This window comes from Rhea pennata, chromosome 9 (genome assembly GCF_028389875.1).
Source record: "Rhea pennata isolate bPtePen1 chromosome 9, bPtePen1.pri, whole genome shotgun sequence".
Lineage (NCBI taxonomy): Eukaryota > Metazoa > Chordata > Aves > Rheiformes > Rheidae > Rhea > Rhea pennata.
This window is the reverse complement of record NC_084671.1, coordinates 7,375,754-7,395,824: the sequence shown is the minus strand read 5'-3', so window position 1 is coordinate 7,395,824 and position 20,071 is coordinate 7,375,754. Positions and strand designations below refer to the sequence as shown.

Here is a 20,071-nt window from a genome sequence, read left to right as displayed (position 1 = left end):
AGTATATAAATCTTCTACAATATTTAAATGTCAACTTCACATCAACAACAAATTAATCACAGAGAGAGTCACCTTTACATACTACGATGCACATAATAGGTGGCAAACTGCTGTGAAAAAACTATGTTCCTTTGTAACAGTAACCTACGTGTATGTATATACATACACACATAAACATATGTGTTCAGGTATGTGCATGTACATATGTTCAATTCAGGTAGGAATAAAATGAGCTAAGCTTCTAGAGTTAATCTCTTCTTTCTAATTCAATACAAGCATGACATTCAAAACAGAATAATCTATGGTAAAGTCTCAGGGACTCTGATCACTTACCTCAATAGATTTAGAATTTTACCTCCAGTTTCTTTTTTTTTTTTTCTTTTTTTTTTTTTTTTTTTTTTAATACACACACAAAGATGAGCTTTTTGACAAACCACTGGCTTTTTTTACATTGTTCTCAAATCATTATAGAAAAATAATCCCTCCAAGGGTCAATTGTACAAAGTTTTCATGTCAGATTAGTCATTAATTCCAAGTGTCAGTTAATGTCATATTAATAGAATTCTAATAGACACCAAAATAAAAAAAAGGTGTAATGAAGAGGTTTTGATTATAGTTTTTACTGACAGTTGCTCCAACATATTCCATCTGATGCCCTTGAACGCAGCCATTCACGATGACCTACTCGTGCTTATACTTCATTCTCATCTCTTTCATGTAGTTTCCCAGTCAAACAAATATCATGCCTATAATTTAAATAATTCTTCTCTAAAGAACTGCACAGAAGCAGAACAACATATGGCACCTTTACTACAATTACAACGAAACCAGAATTCCCTTAACTTTGCACTGAAGGAGACAACTGCAATAAACCTTTAGCTGACTGTCAAAGCAGAATTTTTTCTCAAAAGAGAAGAGAAACTCCATTTAGCTTCAGCTGCTACATATGTAGTTTCCAAACAGGGCAACTAAGGAACATCCTTTGGGCGAGCTGAAAATTCCCAAAGAGAGTAAGTTTTCTTGTGGCTAGCTATAAGCAAACCTTCCTGTAACACGAAAGCAGGGACAAGGGACCCAAACAAACAAGACCAAGAAAAAGAGATTAATAAGAATTCTCTAGCTCATAGGTGCTTTCTAGCTTGTACGTACAAGACAAAAAAAAACCTCTCCAGCCTTTGGGTCTTCTTATGAACCCCCATTTGGTTGGCTGCATGGAAGTTTCCACTGGCTTTACTTGATGGTATTTCAAGGCCAAACTTCTTTGTTTGGTAGACACACAACCGTGGTCAGTCCGTTATTTCTTCTTTAATTCTGAAAATAATTCTGTTAACTATAGACAAAGAGTAGAAGAAAATGCATACTAAACAGCTATCAGTTCCACCGATGGTCAACAGCTCACAGTATGGACTGGCCTTATAAAAGTGCTTTAACCAGCACCCTTGAGCGGAGACGGACTTAGTCTATTTCCTGCAAGAGAATTTTACCAGAAAGATTTGTAAGATAGAAGCAACTACGTCTAATGATTACAGCAAAACAGTAGGAGCTAGACTGGCGCCTATAAAACATCATTTTCTCCCTCCGTTTTTGGCCACAATGCGCGTTACTCTCAACCGCACAATGTTACACCTTGAGCTCTCAGATCGCATACCTGGAAGGGGTGGAGGGAACAACCCACTTCCCTCCTTTTCCCCAATCTCTTCTAGGTTACATACTTCATATCATATTTCTCATAAGATTAAAAATAGTCTATGATGCATAATACATCAGTTCAGTGAATCTTAACACTTACTGTAAAAGGATTCATAATCCAGCACAAAAACCTCGTAAAACACACACTTGTCAATTATTCCTTTAGCTCTGACCCTTCTACACAGGAACAAAATATCTTCAAAGAGAAAAATAAAAGCATTATTATCTATAAAGATCTTTCTGATCTACTTGAGTTTTTAGATCTTTAACAGGTAGGATAACCAAATGTTATCAGAAGACAGGCTGAGGTTGACCTCAGGGCAGGCGCATGCGGAAGCTCAGGTCACCACCAGATACATCCCTTACTTACACGACCTAGCAGCATGCGGCTCCTCAAAGAGTTACAGCTATTCAGTTGTGGTAACTGGTTGGATGAGGTAAAAAAAACTCCGTTTACACTGCTGTCAAGACCATGCTGCAAACTAAGCTAGCCAAAGAATAAATTTTTGTGGAGTTATATACAAAAACTCCATGCCTACAAAGAAACGCTAGAGAATCTGTTTTGGAGGGCTCTGTTTGAGCTTCTCTATAGCTGTTAGTAATTTCTGCCATTAAGCAAGTCGATTTGGATGACAATTGCACAGACTGAAGAGCAGTGTTTACTGTTTAGGTTACCAAAAGACTTATTCTTCCAAGCGGCCTCGTCTGTTTAAACAGATTTCGCCAATCACTGCTGTCAGTGTAATATTTTTACTCAGAAGCACTGCAATACTCAATACTGACAAAGCACAGAGGCATTCCTTGAGGAACGCTCAGTTCTACCTTCAAGCATTCTTAGAATTGATTCATTTTTACATATTCTTCTAAAAATATTTTCTTTTGCACCCAAAATTATTTTATAAGTTTTATGGAACTGCAGCATTGGCAAAAAAAAATCTATGAATAAATGCAATAACAAGGAATGGCAGAGCAGTACTCTTTGTTTGCAATACTCTATTCAGATCAAACATCTACTTTTTTTTTTTTAATAATAACCTAAAATTTAGAATCTCAGGAACCAGTGGAGTCAGCAGTTTCCTTACTGTTTCCACAGTGAATATTCAGTAGTTTTCTTAAGGAAGCTGGTCACATCACATACAACTTCTTTTCTTTGTCAAGGATATCCAGAGAGATTTGCATCATATTGATGGTTTTAACACAAATTACTTTGACACAGGTCAGTTCTCTGAATTCCCTTTGACACAGGGCAATTAAAAAGTTTACCTCATTCTACAGCAAGTCTTCATAATGCAGCAGCAGAGTACAGCACATTTCTTACTCAAATTCGGCAAGAATTTCAACTTTGTGTTTCTCATTACCTTCGCAACACTATACCAGACAAGAGCTGAGCTCTGGGAGTTGGTGGGAATTTTATGTTACTGTACATCATCATTTGGGGGATTTGCTTTGCTCCTGCCACTTGACTACAGCAAGTAATGTAGAACCAAAACTGGTTCAGAGATCATTTTTCTGGGTCTGTTTCTAGAACGTGATGCAACTTGTTATTCCTATTCAAACTTCAGCACACCAAAGAGCAATTTCTGCAGGAGGATGTTTGTGGTTTTGATCTGAACAAGCAGTCTGAACAAGATTCTACCTCAATTTATAGAAAAGCACTATTTTAGTAACACCTGTACAGAAGACCAGACAGCTCAAAGCAACAGAGCCCAGGCCCAGCCTAGGTTAAATAAGACTTTGTCCATCTTAAACCAGTGAAGGACTGTACTGCCACTTTTTTTTAAGAAGGCAGAGAACAAGTTCTGGCAAGGTTTTCCCTGGGTGTAGAAAAATGGATATCGGCTCTAGATCTTGCACTCTTGCTCATCTGGTGTTTGAACTTCTAACTTTGTATTTTTGCACCAATTAACAAGTTTTTGTTCACCTAAGCCTTAAAACCATGATGAATCAAAAAGCAGCACTGTCTACATTTTATAACTGTTACAAATCAAAATTTCTATTTTTCATATCCAGTTATAGACAGTGTGTCATGGAAGCATATAAAACTGTTTGTAAAGGATTGTGTAATACCCAAAGCCATACAACACAAGGTGTACCAAACATTAAGCATGAGAATAGTTTTACTGACAGCCACAAGGATTACCGCGACAGAAATTAAGCACTGCTTAAGAGCTTTTCTCTTTGAAGTTAAATGCAAGTTAATATCATGGCCAATAACACCCAGTCTCCTGGTTCCCTCCTGATACGAGATTTTATTTTACAAAGTTCAATAAAATTGCTGCAATTTCACGGAAGTTTCACATGTTTAAAACTGGATTAACATCACTAGGGAAAGATACCCAAAGCAAATACCTCACACAGACCTGTGATTCAGTAATGTTCAGCATAACACCGCTTTAGAAGCCTGTTCCTCTAATTTAAAATGCACCACTTAATAACTTCTTGAATCAAACACCTTTGTAAATAGATTCACAGACAAATCTCAGACTTAGTTTAGAAGTCTGTCTGAAGCTAACAACTTTCGCTATCAGTCACTCAAATACACACTCCATTTTAATCACACTTTCTCACCTTACTCCTGGGTTAACAGGTCATTGCTCCTAAATCAGTTTGCAAAAGCAATTCCAAACGCAGCCATAACCACCAATATTTTAAGTAAATAATTAAATCACTTGGTACAAGATGAGATTGATGGGAGGTCCAGTCCAGAGAACAGCAACATTATTTTGGCCAGCAGCACAGCCACGCCAGCAACACCGTTCAGCCTAAGTTCAAAGAAACTCCCAAACAAATTGACAAACCCAAGGTCGACACCTTTATATTCTTTCATACATTTCTTGGCACTACCTTTATATTCTTTCATACATTTCTTGGCACAAGTTTCAGGCTAAAATCCCAACTCTGTAACAGGCTGAGTTACTTCAGTTGACCCTGAAGTTCAGAATATAACGCATATCTTGATGGATTCAGGTCTGAAGACTACTGTCAGTATTTCTGCCAACGGTGCAAGTACTTGCAAGCAATCCGAAGAAACCACTGCTAGAACTTGCATAACATGATGGCGACATGTAAAACATTCCTAGATTTCTCTGGTGAGATTACCAAGAAGTGTGTCAGCTGAATGCTGGCTTTAGTGACAGAAGTAATCTGTTGTCTTATAATTTAAATCATACTGCTGGTAATCATACTGCTAGTAAATACATAATACACAAGCATTAACTTCCATTTAAATCTAACCTTGGTCATTAGGCCCTGATGATCCAAAAGTTTGTTGTTTCCTATTTTCAGACAACCAACTATGTAGTCTTTCCAGTTCAGCAGGACAGACTTAGGCTTTTACTCCACTCAAAGCAGAAGTGGAACATCTCAGCAGAGGTGAAATCTCTGCTCTGTTTTCTTCCGTATCTTGTCAGGACTGACAAATACAGAACTGTCCTACCATTAAGTAGTGAGCTTCTAGTGACAGCTACACAACTGCAGTTGTGTATTTCAGAGGAGGGAAGAAACAGCCGTGAAAATAATGACCTGTTATAGAAAGGGCAAAATGATTTGTTTCCATAACAGAACCAGTCTCTGTTCTACTTCCAGCACCCTAAAAATCAGAGCATACTTTTTTCCCCTCCCTGAGAAAGGCACACAATGTGGCAAGAACTCTTTTCTACTGTTCTAGCTGCATTTTATTTCTCACTACATCTAACGCTGTCCAGAAGGGGAGGCTAAATATTTGACACAGCATCCATTTCCAATGCTCCCCACAGGACAAAACCTGAAAAATTCTGTTCCAAATTTTTTGTTCTTTTGTGTAATAAGAATAACAAATGAAAAAAAGTGTTCTTGCTTTTGAACTCATTGTAGTTACAAAACTAAAATTACAGTTTCACATACACGTACAAAAATTCTAACATTATTTTACTGATTCTGCCAGCCTGAAAAAGAACAGGATCACTGCTAATGAAGTCAGCACTAAAACCCTCATACAATCCTTCTGAATGAAAAACTTCCATGTGGAGTAGAAGTATATCGTTTTATGACTGTTTTCTGACACAGATAAGAGCAGTATAGAAAAGCCAAAGAATACCAAGAACTATGAAAATGTGTCAAATGTTCCATACGAGTAAAAGATGTGAAGAAGCCAGCAAGAAATAAATGCAGTCTAAAAACATACCTTTGCATTTATTCATGGTACAGTCAGTGAGGTTAAAACAGTTCTAAAATCAAGAGCCAATGACATAAATTTATTTTAAATCTGCTGTGGCTACAGTCTGTCATAGGGTAAACTTAATAATAAAGGTTTCCAACTTCCTTTTTTCTTTTCCTTCCTTCTCAGCCCACAAGGTAGTGTGCCAACAAATGAACGTGTCTAAATGCAGAGGACACCCTTTTACTGAGTGCATCTTCTGCTTTTTTTTAAAAAAAAACAAAATTCTATTATGATTTCAGTGTAATGCATTTTAGCATTTTCCTCTCTGTAGAGGGAAATGAGCAGAATCAATTTAACAATATATGTCATTTTGCAATAAGAACATTTATCAAGTAGGACATCCCCTACAAGATCCTACAGATGTCTACTGCATACCCCAGGGGATAGCTATTAACAGAAGCCTTGTCAACGCACATCAGATGGATCACTGTTCTTAGTAGCTGCAGCTGCTTTCTATTACTACTCCACTCATGTTACTATAATGTTTACAAATAAATACAAGTACTCTCATGAATTCCCATTGGCCAAGTTTTGTTCCACTTTTACTGACTTGCATGAGAATCTAGTCACAATCCTAACACCCGGCTCACTTCAAAGATTAACCTCTTTGTATCATAAGGCCCAACAAGTGGCATCAATTAATGCAGTAACACCTCTAAACTTCCAGCAAGTGATCTTGCACCTTTCTTCCGTTGTTCCTGTTCTTTCTCATGTGGGAGCAGACATGCACAATGCCGTTCTTCCTGGTCAGCAAAATCTGTTTAAAATCGCACCCTTTCTTTGCCCACACCTGCCACTTAGAAAGGAGGCATCCCAGACCTTCACTGACTATGCATATTCCAGAGGTCTCCAGCACCTCCAAAAGCATACTGTAGGTTGAACCACAGATACCTAGAAGGAAGGAAAACTTGGCCCATCGAGTATATCGCTAATCCAGACTTGCCATCATTTGACTGTGCTGCTGTCAACAACTCATGCTCCTAACTTCTAAAATGACAAAGTACTATAGAAAAAACTAAACCAAAACAAAAGCTCTTCCTTCTGCTGTGTAGGGAAAAGGCAGCATAACAGTGCCAGAAGTTTAAGAGATCTGGAAGGCAGATAAGCTTTAACTCTCAACATCTGGGTTAAGAACAAGGATTTAATTCAGAGCAGTGACTGGCGACCAGAGCAGAGACCGTGACCTAGTTCCCGTCACTCAGCCCATGCTGCAAGGGGAAACCAGCCCTGGCAGATGCTCTCAAAAATCCTATCAGCCAGACCAGGAATCCTGAGGTCAGATCCAGAGAAAACAGCGCTGGACCGCACAGCAAAGCGGCAGCACACAGGGCAGGCTGGCACAAGCATTTGGCTGCAATGTTGATGTCAGCTGGCTCTAACCTAAAGATATTAGAAATAGTTACAAAATTAGCAGTTAACGTTACATATTCATGCTTCTTTTGCACATTATCCTTGTTCTTCTTTGTCAATTCAGGACAGCATTACGAATTCTCCCCACATACACCCCCAAAATGGTTTCAGGCAATACCCTGGAATTAACTGTCTCCATTAAAAAAAAATAAAAAAAAGGAAGCATTAAAAAAACATTTAACAGCTGGATACAACATATGCCTTTCCCAGGTCATTAGTACTTAAGAACAGTTAATTTATGAGACTGAGGTTACAAAGAGACTGCCAATTAAACAAAACACCCTTTTCTAATTTTAAGTCTTGTCTGTTAAGTGACTGTTAAAGCTTCTATGCTGCAAAAAGGCTTTGGGGGGGGGTTAATCATACCAAAAAGTCAGTTTTGTCACAATAACAGGTCATTTCTCTTACAATTCTGTTTCATGGAGTCATGTGACTTTATGTAATGCTTCCATATTTCAGATTTCTGACTGCAAAAAGCCAACAACTTTAAAATACGTTAGGAAAAGCAAATAAAAGAAAAACAGGAAAGAATTTTATCTCAGATATTATACACTCATACCTTAAATATCAGGACTTGCAAGGCAATCTCATGATCTCGTTGGTATACAGGTTATAACCTCTGAATAGCTGATGTAGAAAGTACTGGGTCACCTGCACCTGCTCTCTTGCTTTGACCACCGTGGCCTTGATCACATAAGAGCACAAGTACATCTTTCAAGATGAGGGCTTAACAGATTTGTCTTGTTTTCCGTTTCATCTTTAAGATGTAGTAGGTGAGAAGCATGCTTACACAAAGAAAGAAGGTAATTAGAAAAACAAGTATCAGATGCTGTCTGGCAATTTGAGAGCTTATTTAAAAACCTGAAACTAATTCCAACTCATTATTAGATTTTCAATAGCCAGTATCTTTTTTAAAATTAAAAAATGCAATCATACTTTATAATTCTGGATAAAAAGGTGATAAAACTCTTGCTTTCAAAACACATCATTCTGTAAAATATAAGAAACAACCTGAAAATGGCAATTTAAGAATACAATCAAGGAAATAATTATTTTGAAACAGTCCAATAATATATTCAATAGGAAAGTACTGTTTCCAGTTTACAATTAAGCTCTTTTTAAACATCTCTGTTGTGAAGCTCGGAATAATGTACTGCCGTTGAAACTCATTCTCTGCCAAGAGAAAAATTCAAAACCTTTCATTACATAGTTAGAAATCAAAGTCTAAAAACTTTTTTTTAATCTCAGCTCTAATTACAGTGATACATGCCTGCGTACTTCACAGGTAAGGTACTACTCCCATCATCAGGGCTTGTTATGAAGATATTCGTTCACAGAGGATGTTGACAGAGTATCTCAGCACGAACACAGAAAGCTTTTTTGATAATCTGGCATCAAAAGTTGCTTCCGGAGAAAGACAGGATGATCAAAACCCAGCTCTTGCACCCACACTCATACAAATAGACACTCTTAAAGTCAGTGCAAGAAAAAGGCACTGAGCACGTAAAGATAATTGAGAACAAATTAATACATAGAGGGGTAGAGAGCAGACATGAATCCAGCCATGGCCTTCTGCTTTTTCAGTCTCTATCTTCAAGACTCGTATCCCAAACAAATGGCCCTCGGTGACGTGCACTTCCTCCCGCTCAGATTTCAGTGCAGAACTAGGACCTACATCTGTTCCAAATTATGGCTACAGCTTGATTTTACTATTACCCAAGCTAAAGCCTTCAGTGTATCAGAAAATGACAGCACATTATCATCATACCAGTACTGCAAAAACAACATAGCCCTCCAATAGTATACATAAAGTTGTAACAACCCTCCTCTTTAATCTATTAATCTCTATGCAAGAGGCCATGCTCATAAATAAATCCATTCTGTGGAAGGCAAAGGGACAGTGATACTAGAACAGAAAACAAAAACACCCCTCCCCCAAACACCACATTTCCTAAATTGCATAGCTAGGCTGGAGAAAAAAATCCATGTGCAGCTTCAGCAAAAAAGTTCTGTTTCCATTTTTCTAACCACCAGCAGGCTTTGAAGAATCAGGCCTAGCTTCAATGCCAATCCTTCTCCTGAACCAGCTGTAACTTATGTTATAATCTCATCTTCACTTGCTCAAGCCATCCTTTTCAGGGCACATTTCCACATTATTGGCCTGTGGCTCCCCATTCTTTCAGAGTCTCAAGACTTGCTCTTTTCAAATTCACTATGTGCTTTTTCCAGGCATAATGTGTTATATAAATAGGTTCAATCACTTTAGTGTTTTAGAATTGCAAACACACATGTGGTCTAAAATGCCTGTTATAACTCTATATATTATACTGTAAGTTGTCAAGTTCTGCAACCACCAAAGGTGGAGGAGGTGGGGGGGGGGGGGAGTACAAAATCAGATGTCATAAAGAAATTGTGTATTCTCCTACAATATGAAGCTTCATGCCCAATTTTAACACAGGATGAACAAATTTTTATAGTTAAATGACAGACCTCTAGGAGTAACTTTTTTGATGCAGATACTGAAAGATCTTTGGTGCAACAGTACACGAGGACTTGGAAAAAGGTCTATGTAGGTGGTCTGAATAAAGCTCTGCTTACAGAAGTACCACACGCAGTGATACATATGATAGACACAAAGAGCATAAGCCTGACTGCAACATCGTTCAGTCCCTAGACATTGCAAAGGTATGAAGCAAAGGGACTTCACTCTGCAGTTTTCCCATATATTTAATGAAGAAATCATTAACAGACTTCCAATTGCTTTTTCATTCGGCTATAAACAGCTACACTTAGGTTTACAGATATAACTCTACCAGTATTTTTTCTTCCATAATAATGGACTTTCCTGAATTACGCACTTCCCTTTAAAAGCCGCTATGTTTTCAAACACATCTACTATGATACAGGTGGCGTACACGGGAATGACATCCCGAGATCTGAGCGATACACAGACCACCGCCCCCGTCTCCGCACAGCGGCAGCTTTCACCTTACCTGCACGCGTCCATTGCTTGGGTGTCAGAATCCGTCACGACTTTTTCGCCCGCTTCCCTTTCAGAAACCTAAGACATCACTTGCTCTTCTGCGACATACCTCGACCAGTTTGTAAAATGTCTGCTGAGAGTTGAACTCTATCGCTTTGATCTCACACAACACTGTGCCCCAAAGACTCTCCGCCAACAGCTGCCCGATCTGCTGCCCGCCAGCTGACCGGAGGCACTCGCTCGAGCAGCCTCAGCCGGAGCGGATTATAGCTCAAACGCTGCCGCTATCAGCGAGACAGCGAGGAGCAGACAGTTCATTTTACAAAAACTTAATGGAGTGTATGGCCCTGGCTGCTTAATACAAGCACTGTCAAGGTATCTAAGCAAAAAGTCTCAGCTGTCACCGCTGACAAGCTGAGCAGAATTATTTGTCACACTAGACTAGATAAGAAGCCAGCAGAGTGGTGTATGGTGAGATTCCCATACATCTCCATACTGCAGTCAGAGACAGCAGGCATATGGTTTCCTGCAATCCACTAGCAGAAGAATGTAATCTTACAAAAAAGCAGTATGGTCAAAATGTTGTTTTTACATTTTTTTTCCTTCATGTTAACAGCTACATTATCCTCCTTTCTCCTCAGTCTTGCATCTTACAGCTAAGTGGTCTCTCTCCGATTTCCCTTTCATATCTTCTGAAAGGGCCAGCAAACAGCCCCCTGAACAAACTCCAGATCATTCGCTAGTGCAATCAATGTCATCAATACGTCAGATACACCTCTGAAGAGCCACTATGCATCTTTTCCATAAAGAAAAGCTTTGGTCTGGATATTTCTTTTAGCCCCCTCAAAAAGGCTATTGCTTATTATCTTTAAGCCTGCGTGCACTAATTAACAGAGGAAAAGCTTTCCAAAAAGCTCATTTTTCCCCTCACTGGTGCTTATACAGCCAAGCTCTCATCAGTCCCAGTGCTGAGTGCATGCAGTTCACTTCTTTAGGGGCACACAATCTGCCTATGCACAAAAACACACCCTTCAAATTCCGTTTCTCCTCATAACAAAGTGGAAGTGAATGCTATTCATTTACTCTGTAAGAAAAAAAAATCTCTGTAGAACTAAATGGATATTAATACTGAATAACTAATTAGGAAGGGGTATATTCTCCTGTAAACCCCTGACAACTACATAAAACCCAAAGTGCTTAAAATCATACCTTAAGAACTATGAAGCAAACCATTTTTGACAGAAACTACAGAGCTGTATCTGATGTACAGATGATCTAGTTCTATTATCCGCTATGCAAACTAAAAGAAATTTAAATCCCACTCCATTTACTACACTGCAGCAATACCAACAGCAATACCACAACATTGTTTTCTATCAGCCTTCTACATCTCATCATAAATCCAACATGCGTATTATCTTGCACAAATGTCTTTTTATGGAATGATTCTTGGCAGTAAAGCATAGTAGAGAGGTCAGATCCCCAAGCAGAGGCCTCCTAACAATAGTTTAACACACATAGAAGTGTCACTGCCCATCAGCAACTAATTTTATATTCAGAAAATTAGAATTTTTCAATAGTCTACCAGGCAAACTTATATAGGTCTCTATTCTCCTTCCTTCTGGTTCTAATCATATCCTTTATCTGCTGGGTATATTTACACAATAAGTTCTACGGGTTTGGAAATTTCTCTACTGTTTACATAATCCCTTGTAAAAACAGGAAGGGACCTAAAGTGAACTAATCCAAGGACTCTAACTTTTCCTATAATATTGACAAACACATAAGTCTTTAGTAAGGAAGAATCCACTGTACAGGAGTGCTCTCCAGAAAGTGTGTCAGTAGGCTATAGATCTATAACTATTTGGAAAAAGTACAATCAATCCGTTGTCTGAGGAAGACCAGGTACCTAAAACATGGCTAATTTAGAATATCCTCTTAATATTTTCAAACACTGAATACATAAACAAAAATGAGGAAGTCATGCCCATCTAAACTTTAATAAAGGTAAATTACTAAGTTTGAGAACATACCTTTACTCAGTATCACTTAATAGCAAAATGTTATCCCCCAAAAATCCTATTTCAAATGTCTGTAAAAATACTGTCAAAATATTAAAGGTTGAGTTCCAGTCTCCTCAACAAATAATCAAGATTCCACAAAAGAAGTGCCTGTGAGACAGTATTTAGTCTTCACCAAAAGCAGCTCATCTGGGACCAACAGCTACGCTGGTGTATCCTTAGGTCAATTACTTGGTGATTCATCTGTATTTTCTGCCACACGGACTGCAAATGCTTCACTCAAGACTAAGTGGGGAGAAACAGGAACTCCTAAAAGTTGTTTTCCTTTGGGGATGGATTGTCTAAAAGCAGTAAGGGTATATGCTCATAGTAGCATGGCAAATTACTCCAGGAAGTTTTGCAAAATTCTGTAAGAGTAGATCTTGTCAAACACTGATATGTGCATGATTTTCTACACACAACTTTAATGAGAATCTATCTGTCATTCTCAAAAGGGTGATGATATCCCGACTCAAAAGTTTGGATACCAATAAAGAATCGATTTTAAATCGACTCCTCTCCTCATTCTTGGTAGCAATGATTTTTTTTAATTATTAACTTTGCAACCATTTTCACATGCAAATGTATAAACCGAAATGCCACACAAATTGGAAAAGAATCATTTGGCAGACTGGATCAGAAAAGCTCTGCAGAAGAAACACAGCAGAGAGTGGTTTGAAGTGCCAAATCTTCTACTTCTAGTAAGCATCTAAACTGTATTTCCCCTTCAGACAGTTCTCCCAAAGCTTTAAGAAAAGAATAATAAGAAAGAAGTAATATCAAGAAATAAAGACAGCAATAGAGATGGAGTCAAATTATAAAAAAAGAGTTGTCAGACAAGGAGAACAGAACTGTGTAAGTGACAGAAAAAAAAACAACAGTGGATGGATTCAAGGTTAGGTACGTTTTACAAACGCCACTTTTGCTTACCTGTTGCCGCCACCTCCTGTTCTATCTCTGGCCCACTACTTATAACTCTCAGATGGTATGCAGCAGCACTTCTTAATTGCAGTCTTTCAATCTCAAAAGTGCTAAGAGATTTTCTGTTACAATACAGCAAGTACTTTGGCACATTATTTCCCAGATAAGAGAATGGCCACAGCATCCAAATGACAGTTGAGTGCTAATTTTCAAGGACAGTACATGTCTCTTCTGAAGTGTTCTTCCTCGCACAAGTATTAAAGCTGCAGTTATTGAAATGTTATGAGAAAGGAACAAGCCCATGTGAATAAAAATCAACCTGTATCATCATCGTCTATTCTATTTGACATTTGCCAATTTAAGGAGTTTACTCAAATTAAAACCAGGACAGCTCAGCATGTCATTTCACAAAGAGCTTCCTCACTTCCAAGCACCCAGTGAATATTTCTATATTATCTCCTGTACATGGTAGGACAGTCTAATAATGTTTTCAGTCTGTCTACAGTAATCAATCTACATGTTACAAAGATGGGGCCTGAAGAAATAGTTACTATATAGTGCCCTCTACGCACACATATACATACAGTTGCAAATCCAGGATGAGAATCTTCAGTCAATTCAAAAAAAAAAAAAAAAAAAAAATTTACAGGCCTCTTCATTGACGCTGCAGGAGTCCGTACTCCCCATGGCTAAAACTCATTTGTAAACGGAAGAGTCATACAGAGCTTGAATATCATCCAATTCTTCAACATACAGCAACACATGCACAGATCCTGCACAGCATTAGTTTTGCCGGCAGGATGAGCCATCCAAAGGCCCTTATCTCTGTGACACGACCACCCAACCATAATTAGCTCCTTCCCTAACGAAGGACTGCTACAGCACTTTGGACTTCGAGACAAGCTGCTGCATCCATGACCGAGAAACAGTTCTCAGTGATGCCTGATGCTATGGAGGTACTGCACTAAACTACTATGTAGAATCAAGGTGGTGTAGGGGAACAGAGGGAGATAAAGCAAATAACAAATGCAAAATTAGAATTAACACGAGCAATGTGGAAACATACAGTAAAGGCAGATACTTACTAGTTCACACTGTTAAAAGTGCTTAAAAAAATGAGCGGCTAACCTACCCAATGGGTGCTCAGAGGACTTTGAAAGGCCAGTACGGGCAGCATTAAGTTTCATGTACTCACACTTCCATGAATATATGGATAGCAAATGATCTTTTTTAAATGCAGTTAATCAGTCATACAATGAGAAAACAGACAATCAAAAATAAATGCAAGTATTTCAACAGAAGAGTCTGTCTTTATAACCTTGTTTCAGCAAAGGCCTATACTTAGATTTTCACCAACTAATAGGAGACCTCCTCCCAACCAATTTAGCCAATCATTTAATAATGTGATATCACACTTCCTATGACGATACCATTAACTCAGTCTCACAGAACCAAAAAGCAAGATTACAACATCCTAATTGCACAGAAATTAGTAATGTCAAACAGGCAAAGATAATCACATAACTCACTGAAATACTAGGAAGTTTATAAGCACTAACAATTTAATCAAAGCAAAAGTACCAAAATAAGTGTAAAGTTACAAATTATGAGACGTTAACTTCTAACTGGTAACACAAAATTCAGATTTTGTCTTGTACAGAAGACCTAGTAAAATTATTCTTCGGTAAACAAGCTCAGTCAGGAATCCACGTACATTTATGAACCTTCTGGTTCATCCAGTCTCCCGTCTCTCCTCAAAGCTTAGAGGTGAAGACTTCAAGGTTTCCCTCCAGAACTTTCTGAACTCGTGCTGCAAGATTTCAGAACTCTGTATGTTGGCGCAAATGAACTGTAACATACTGACTTCATCATAAAAACAGTAAGACCAGCACTTAAGTTGTAACAAGTCATCCACACAGCACTGCAGTAAGTCTTCACTTCCATGTGCACAGAATCAAGCTAGGCACAGTGCTTTTTTAGATGTTTTCCAGGTAAAATGGCTCCTCAATTCTATTTATATAACTAAACTTCCACTTCATATAATTAACTTTCCACTTAACAGGGAAAGCTTTCATCCCACACGACTGGGTGCACAAGGTTTCACTAGTTGCTCTAGAACCAGAAGAGAAATAGCTTCTTTTGATCAAGAAAGAATAAGGGAGGAGGGAGAAGAAGCAGAAGAAAAAAAAAAGTCACAGCAGGACTGTTTACATGGCTGAACTATCCTGGCTCAAAGGTCCCGGTCACTGACTCTGCTCAGGCTGATGTCCACAAAGGACACAGGGAAGCAAGTCTAAAATTCCTCCAGAATGAGTTTTCCTCACTGCTTGCTTGAGGGCTGTTGCAGACTGGAAGGAGACCTCCTGGCAAACAGCATTAGAAAAGCAGCAAGCAGAACAGGTCACTTGCAGTCACTCACCACTCTGTCTCATCCCACAAAAATCTCAAAACTCTGTAATTACTAGAATTTCAGAATACAAAAGAAAAAGAACAGACTGGCTTACCTGGAGAATGAGGAAGCAGCAACTAAAGCCAATAATTTTTTTCAGTTCTCAATATCCTAGCTATTCCAAGCTTTAATCAGTCATCTCCTCCCCTAAACTCTCTCATGCAATAGAAAGCAAATGCCAGGAAAGAATTTTTAACACTGGGCTCCTATTGGGACCAAACTGATATATTTTAGCCCATTTCTTTTTAATAAATGCAATGATTTTAAATCAAATTTGTTCAGAGGACAGAAGATTAAAGAAGAGAAGTAAATGAAACATTAAATTAAGGTATCATTGGGAATTAGAAATGTAATTTTGTGTTATCATCAGTGGTATATTATGAATAAAGAATACACAATATGCAATTAATATGCCGCACAGTATGAACACCATTTGAGAAAAATGAATTTGGTATGTAGGACAGAAAGGTCATGAATTCTTAAACCCAATTCAATTTGCTTTGCTCGGTTCAATCTCCTCGTGGGCATCTCTGCTTAAGTATTTCCAGGTATAGAGAGAAACTCACTAAGTTTTGACATATTTCAAGGTGATTATGGTTCATGGCAAGCAACTGAGGATATTTCCAAATCAAATCAAGGTACTACTTCTGTAAACTTGTTTTTGTTTGGGCAGATAGTTGCCTCACACACAGAGCCACATGCAAAGCAACAGGACAAAGACCAGCAGTTCAGCAGCATAAGCCAAATTGCAGAACTATGGCACAACTAAATAAGATTCTTAAATTTTGAAATAAACTCTCAGTTTATCAGAGATTAAAATGTATGACTCAGAATGACTAACCATGCACAAAATTACATTTTCCTAGGCCACTTACTGCTCTGTTTATAGATTTTTTTAAGGGAGAAATCAGGGATGTCAAACTAGACTAGCAGTATGTTTCACTGGTAAATATCATCAAGGGGAATAACACAAGTACTCAAAACAAGACAAATGCACTCTACATGCTCAAAAGTACTCACTTGATTTAAAAGCATCTGCATTTATAGGCATTTGTAATCAAGTCTTATACAATCAAGAAACTAGAGTAACTGTCACTTTGCCTCAAATTGAAAACAATTTTAAACATAATACTTCTGTTTAATATTAATATCAATTAAGTAACTAGCCATACTCCTACTGAGCAGTTAGGAGATGTTTTTAAAATCTCAGCTGACTAAACAGTATACAAAGATCACTATACAAGTTGTGAAAGCATAGGTGTATCTCAAACTCTTTAGGCATACACAGTCAATACAGAAGTTCTCAGTTTGAGGGGTTTCAGTGTTTTTTGTTTGCTGAGATTTTTCTTTTTTCCCTTTGAGTGATATCTGACTCCACTCAGATGGAACAGTGACTTCATGACACAGCAAATGCAGATGTGCTCACAGGCAAATTTGTACTTTGTTGTATACTACTTAGGAGCCTGTTTTCAGATTCCTTCCCATCCCTCCCACTTATTCCCCTTCCCCAGACTACTGAATTTCTAAAACGCAGTAGAACTTTGACTAAAATTATATGCATAGAATCATGTTTTGTATTCTAAATGTATATTAAAAAAGTAGTCCACTAGTTCCACAAATCTAACAGTCAATATACCCGTAGGTGAAAAAGTTTGAGACTTCTGGTTTTAAGAGATAAATAAATCAATGTTACTTTAGCACCTCCATGAAACCAGCAATTTTTCATCAGTTTCATGCAGCCATTCATTTTATCCACCCAGTATAATCACGCAGTTTCACAATTACCTGCTTATTTCAACCCACATAATCTCCCGGCATCCGAATTCTAATAACTGCTATTCCATGCTTCTTCAAATGTATTCAGCCCAATATACACTTTTGACAAACAGCCTTTCGAGAGGGCAACTGTGATCTAGACCGACCTACACTGCACTGGCCACATAACTTGGTAATTTCTGCATCAAGCCTACAAGCACCCAGCTGAGCTATATCACATCTTTTAGAAAGATGCACAACCTTGATTTAAATACTTAAACCAATACCATAATTTGCTTTATTTCTCTTGCTGTGATTATCACTATCAGATTCACAGAGCTAGTGGAATCTCATCTCCTTTCCCACACATTTAGTATACAGGTCAACAAATCACTAAGTTGGTACCTAAACTCAAAGATTTTGATAAAACCTCTCAATTACTACATCCAGTCAACTCTGGTGCCTGACATTAAACTCAAATTTTCAGTTCTATGCAAAGAAAAACTCAGAAAGAAACTGACAGCTATGAAACACATTCTGAAAAGCCAGACAGTTTATCCAAAAATAATGCAGAGTAAAAGCAATAAATTTTGAGTACTACTGACTGCAAAGATTTACTGGGAGAACTCCTTTCAATGCATTGTTGAAGCTCAGAGATCAATAATCATGTATTTAATCTTTGTCAGGTTATTAAGGCTAAGTCTTGGGCAGAAACAGGTTCTTTCTTTTTGCCAGTTGGAAATGTTAGGCAGAAATGTTAGGCTATGCACACCTCGTGATGCACACCTCTTTTAGGTCCTCTCCTATAGCTGCTGACAGCCTGTTTTCTACCAAAAAAACTCCCATTTATCTTCATGCCAGACAAACAGGTCTATGTATAAGTATCTCCCCCTCATATCTTGGTTACCTCTGTAGCTCTCTTGGTTAATTCATGTCTTGATCCTACATAGAAAGCTTCAATTAAAAAAGAGGATAACTACCCTCCAAAGAGGTATTTCCCTGAGGAAATTATGGCATTTTATTTGAATGGCTCTGAGAATTTTGATGATCAGTTAATTCATGAAGCTTTAGTTTTCTCAAAGCATTTAGCCACAGTTTACTTTTACCCTACCCCTTGATTCACAGAATCACAGAATGGTTGGGGTTGGAAGGGTCCTCTGGACATCATCTAGCCCAACCTTCCTGCTCATCCAGGGTCACTTAAAGCATGTTTCCCAGGACAGTGTCTAGACAGCTTTCAATCATTCAGTAAGGTGACTAAAATAAGTTTATAAAGCAGAATAGTAAAATTACAAGTAGAAGGAAAAAGGCAGCAAAATATTTCCAGTGATGTAGCTTTGGCTTTGAAATTCATATGCAGGTAGGATTTGTAATTTAAAAGTGAGCAAGCAAGCAGATTAAGAGTGTTTTCCTACATGAGGCTCATTTTAACAGACAATGCCTGTCTTTCATGATGTTTACTTACTGCTTGTCTTTTTTCATTCTAAATTCACATAGAGAGCTACAGAGGGGCACAACCTATTTAACTAATCAAAGATATTTATACTGAGTAAGCAGATGAAGAGTTTAAAACTTTTGCTTAATCTAGCTCTTAGGACTCAAAGTCTGTCAGATAAAGTTAAGTGCATTTAAAGTTTGCAAATAAACCCTTACATGGAAACTGTTTACTTTTAGCTAATAAGGGGGAAAAAAACTTAATTTGTATTGTATTCACAGCATGTTCTGCTTCAGAGCTACGCTACTGGAATGCGGACAAACACAGATTATTCAGAACAGAGGACAGGCAGTGATTCTGAAATGTTAATTAGAAACACAAGGGATATAAAGAGGTAGGAAAAAAAAAAACAAATGGGCTGATTGTGAGAAATAAAGAAGCCTTTCAGAACAAAGCCTCCAGAAAAACACTTTTAGTAAAAGGCAAAAAGACAGGTAGCAGAACAAAGAATGTACCTACAGTGCTGAGAGCGAGCCCGAGCAAGCACAGCTCCTATAGACTTACCGTCTTTACCGAGGGCCAGCTGCGTCTCCCGCAGATATCAACACGAGTTCTGGCACTGGCTTTGGTAGTTAGGGAAAACGGTATCAGCTGAACAGCAGCCTCACTCAGATGAGCTGTGCGATTCCTATTAAAAAAATAAAGAATTTTAAGTTAACAGACATTCACAGCAGCAATAGCAGCACCACGCATTCTCACTATCTAGATTTTTGAAGGGGGGGGGGAAATCAAGAGAGCATTTAAATTTGAGATCTGTAAAGTTGCAGGAGATACTGTTAGACAACTATTTGCCTTTAGTGTCTGCTTTCATTGAACTTCAAACTCACTGGAGTTTCAACACAATAGGTTTCTTTTTTGTGCTAATATTTCCCCATGCACCTTCTATTGCGATGCCTTCTTTCAACGTCCACTCAACCTATGATGGCAGGAGGAAAGGGAGGAAAAAAAAAAAAAAGCTTAGAAATCAACAACACGGAAACCCGACAGATTAGCATGAGTTGTAATACAAAATTAACCCACGATTATTTTCTATTACCTTTTGTTAATCTCAAGAGGTTAAAGTAAAAAGCATCAGAAACTTTCACATGAGGATTCAAGCGGCATTCACTCC

General features: G+C 38.1%; 1 long non-coding RNA gene across 1 annotated transcript in view; it reads right to left on the bottom strand.

Moving 5' to 3' along the window:
- LOC134144064 (uncharacterized) overlaps window positions 1-20,071 on the bottom strand; it is a 35,205-nt gene that overhangs the window by 2,492 nt on the left and 12,642 nt on the right. Inside the window, exon 2 of the long non-coding RNA XR_009959271.1 lies at window positions 19,465-19,588. This is a non-coding gene — a long non-coding RNA (uncharacterized LOC134144064). The remainder of the gene's footprint in view (window positions 1-19,464; window positions 19,589-20,071) is intronic.